Source organism: Anser cygnoides, chromosome 8 (assembly GCF_040182565.1).
Source record: "Anser cygnoides isolate HZ-2024a breed goose chromosome 8, Taihu_goose_T2T_genome, whole genome shotgun sequence".
In the NCBI taxonomy this organism is placed as follows: domain Eukaryota; kingdom Metazoa; phylum Chordata; class Aves; order Anseriformes; family Anatidae; genus Anser; species Anser cygnoides.
In genome coordinates, this window is record NC_089880.1 from 18682576 (window position 1) to 18686895 (window position 4320).

Below are 4320 nucleotides of genomic sequence, written 5' to 3' on the forward strand. Positions count from 1 at the left end.
GAAATGAGTTGTGTAGGTCTGTGCAACTCTTTGTTGCCAAATGTTAAGGATATAATACACTGAACACGGGTTCAGAAATATACTAGGGTAATTCATGGTATTTTAATCCATTGCTGTTTGTTTGAACAGGATTGTCCAAATGCTGCTTGCCAGTTAGGGAAGACTTCACATCTGTGACTGGAGAAGGCTGTGAGGCTGTAACAGGAAAAGGACTTGCTGGGCTTACCTGCTCTTTTACTATTTCTCTCCAACCACAGTTACTGGCTGCTCCTGGGGAGCTGTTGGTAAGCTAGATGGACCTTCGTGACTGCATGTGGTCATCAGGACTTGTTGTAACGCCCAGGAATTGGTTTGTAATTGATTATCTGGTTTAGCCTCCCTGGTAGGTCTCTAACGTGCCGATCTCCGTGGTGCTGGGCTGGGCTGCAGTAGCCCTGGCCCTGTGGTGCGGCCGAGTCCCGTGTGCCTGTGCTGTTACGGGTGTGCAGGGCTGTGTGGCTGCTCCGGCTGGCGCCGAATCGCTTCTCCACCCTTTCCAGGCTTCCCAAACTGGCTTCTTAGAGGAGTGGGCAAGGGATGGGTACAGGTTGTGTGGGATGTAGAGGGGGTGGCAGTGTGGCCTGGGGTTGGCTTAAGCTGCTGGGGACCTGTGTTCGTAGAGAGAAACTTCAGGTCTTCGATCTGTTTTTCCCAGATGCATAATGTATATGTTTTTTTTTTTATTAATGCACAGGCAAGAAATGTAGCTGCAGTTATTCAGATGTTCTAAAAATAAAGGGGAACATCCCCAGCAGAAGTGGGTATTCAGGGATTTTACAGAATAAATCTATAAATCTGATAAGCCAGAGACGCATCTGCTATTTCTGCTGCCAGACCTTAACCCCTTCACCTTCTTCCCAGTCTCACGGTACAGGGTTTTTCTTAACAGTGAAACTGTCTTTTGAAATAAGAAGTCTTCTTCTAGATCCATGGAGCTAGGAACAGTTGAAAGGTGGTTATTTGGTGTATGGGACATCTTATGTTTAATTGTAACTAGAATGTATTGGTTTTACTGCGTTGTGCAGAATGACATTTTAACTGTTTTCACTGTTTTGATTTTCTCAGAGCCATGCAAGAAACCCTGTATGTTGTCACAACAACAACATTGGCTAGGCAGAATTTGTCTGTGTAACAGCCTGCCACAAGATAATGCAAAGCAAACCCTACAGGTATTTTTATCCTCTTATCCTCTCTAATGTAATCCTGGATGTTCAAAGATCACGACGGGATGTTTAATCTCATGTCTCTGGTATTATTTGCTAGCATAGATTAGGAGGAAAATGCCTCTCTGGGAAGCTGCTCCATTTCCAGGGTTGATCTGCTACCTCCTTTTCACTGCCTCCTTTATCTCATTGTTAGGAAAACTCAGCTGAAATCTGGCTGTCTTCCAACTTGCAAAGCAAGGCTTTATTTTGCAGTGTTCATTTAATTTTTGCTGGGTTTTGCACTGAAATCTGGCTGGCCACGGTAGTGCTTCAGGTTGTCCACAAGCAGTGCAGTTAATGCCGGGAGCGAGGGAGCCGTCCGGACTGCCAGCCAGTGCCTGGATTTAGTCATGAAGGGAGTAAGCCTGAGCCTCGCTTGACCACCTCAGGATTGCGTGCCCAGAACAGGGCCTGTGGGTCTTGGGTGCTTTTAGGATAACTGCAAGATTCTTAATATTTAGGTGTACCTGATAATCGAGATTCTAAAGAGGGCAGCTGTGCCAAGTTAATGCTGCGGTGCTGTTTAACAAAGTAAGTACCTCTTTTTGCACCATTTTTTTTTAACCTAAAATGTGTGAAGAGCAGCGAGACGTGGCTGTTCCTGCCCAGCTCCCACAGAGGCTAATTGGGATTGCACTCTCCGTTGGTGTGAGCAGGTTTGGGATATCTCTTGTCTGGAAACATGGGAAAATAAATGCATTTACAGCAGCCTCTCCTGAAATCCCGGAGGACTGGGTGCAACGTGCTGGCCCTGGCTGGTCTGTGCTGATAACAGGGCAGTGGAGGGGGCAGCTCAGGTGACGGGGAAGGCAGGTTTTGCTCTTCTTGCACCGGGGGAAATAGGGGCACGCTGAGGCTGCTGTCCCTAAGTGACAGTTACAGAGCTGTGAAGGAGTGGAGACAACTGGGGCTTTCCAGGCAAGTCAAGGCCATATGGCTGACTTTAATGTATATGCAGTTGGCAGCCCTGTTAATCAGAAACCTGTGAAAGATGATCTGCGGAGGTGTTCTAGAGAAATCCTGGCCTGATAACCAAGAGCAGAGCTTTGTGATTAGTCAGCTGTGGGATATTTACATGTCCGTATGAATCAGATTGTTAGTTAAATATTGGTTTAGCAGGGGAACTGTGTTCTCTTCCTGTTTGAACTCCAACTGCAAACACTGTTGCAGGTGGTAGGGACAGGCTTGTTGAGTTTTCTTTGGTTTTAATTTACAGGTAGTTTAATATGAGGGGCAAGATATATTATTTAAACATCAAATTAACGAAAGACTATTTTTCAAACCAAATCTGATCCATTGGCACCAAACCTATCTTAAATCTGACTGAGTTTCAAAGTGATAAAAGTATTGTGAGAGGGAGATAGATCCTGGCCCTAGGAAACTGAGGGGGGACGTTTTTAACATTACCTAAAACTAATCTGCAGCGTTTATTTTGGGACACAGGAGGCTCACAGTGATCCTGTGCTCTGACTGGCCACGTTTTGCTCTGATGAAGCACAGCATTGGATCTGGTGACTGCTTGTCAGCTGCAGTTCCTCTCTGCAAATCCCCCGTGTGTCAGTCTTCTTTTGCGCTTTGGTTTCTGCTGTGACCATATGGATGTTTGTTTGACAGGAGTCTTTGACCCTCAGACAGTTGGGTGAGTCATGGAAAGAGTGAATTCGCCCGTATAGAGTTTAATCTGTCCTCCTCTGATGGATTTAATTTCCACTTGACAGGCTGTACTCAGTTACGTGCTGTCTGACCTGGCTATTGGCTACCAAGCAGCAACCAGAGCACTGCGTATGGAAAGAGTCATCTCTGGATGGTGGACAAACATCAATATTAACGAGCTGTTACTCATTTACACTGGTAAGTAACAGAACTGCTCTATAACACAGTTCAGTCTCCCTCAAGAATAATTCTTTTGACAGAAGTACAAGCACACAACAGCTGCAGCGTGCTTAGTGAAAGCCGTTCTAAACAGTACTGATTCCTGTCACAGAACAATGTATTTTATAGTTTTGGTTTTCTGTTTTTGAAGTATTACCCAGGCTTAAATAACTTTCATTTTCTAATTCAATGATAGTGAGTAAAAGTGGTTCCGGCTGCAAAATTCGTCGTGCTTATGACAGCATGTTCAGATCACAGAATCACAGAACGGTTGAGGTTGGCAGGGACCTCTGGAGATCATCCAGTCCAACTCCCCTGCTGAGGAGCATCACCTAGAGCACATTGTGCAGGATGGCATCCAGGTGGGTTTTGAGTATCTTCAGAGAAGATATTCTTCTCTGATACAGAGAAGATCTTCCCTGCTGTAGTCCAGGTGAGTGCACATGGTATCTGAGGAAACAATTGTTTATGGAAGTTGCAGTGCGTAAAACTACCTAATAATGAAATCACCTTTTTGTGGAAAAACTGCTTTTGTTCCTATGCTTCATGAACTGCAGTGGCTCATTGATTTATAAGAGCAATTTAGGGTCTGTTTTTGACAGACAGGGTGAGAGTGAAGCTGTTTCATGAGGAATTGTTCCTTCCTTTTTGTGTGTTACTGTGATTGATCTCGTCATCTGAGGTACCCATGTGCCTGCATGCCTCCTCTTCTGCCTTCAGCAGCAACTCGGGAATGCGGGGCTGCATGAGACTCAGGAGGGTGTTTCTTCGATCCGGAGTCTGTTCTGTCACTGTATCTCCAGAGCAGGTGATGTCCTGGATACCTCAAAAAACTACTGCTTGTCTGTAGTTTTTCAAGATGAGTACTTTGAGGATGAGGGAGGAGATCCTTGGTGGAGCAGAGTAGCAGAATTTAGATGGCCTATGTGTACATAACTACGGGAACAGAATCCACAGATGTGGATTGCAGGGTGAATACTGGCATGTTGATTTGGTCAGTTAACTTGTTTAAGATTTTTATAGTTTATAGAGTCCTGACGGGCACAGAACTTAAAAACAAACAAAACAAAAAAAACCCTACTACTTAAACAGATAGAATAATGATAACAACTGTGTTAATGAAGGTAGTGGAGGAATTGTGCCCAGAGCAGTTGTTCTCTAACCCTTTTTGAATAAACTAGATAAAATGAATGAAACAATAACC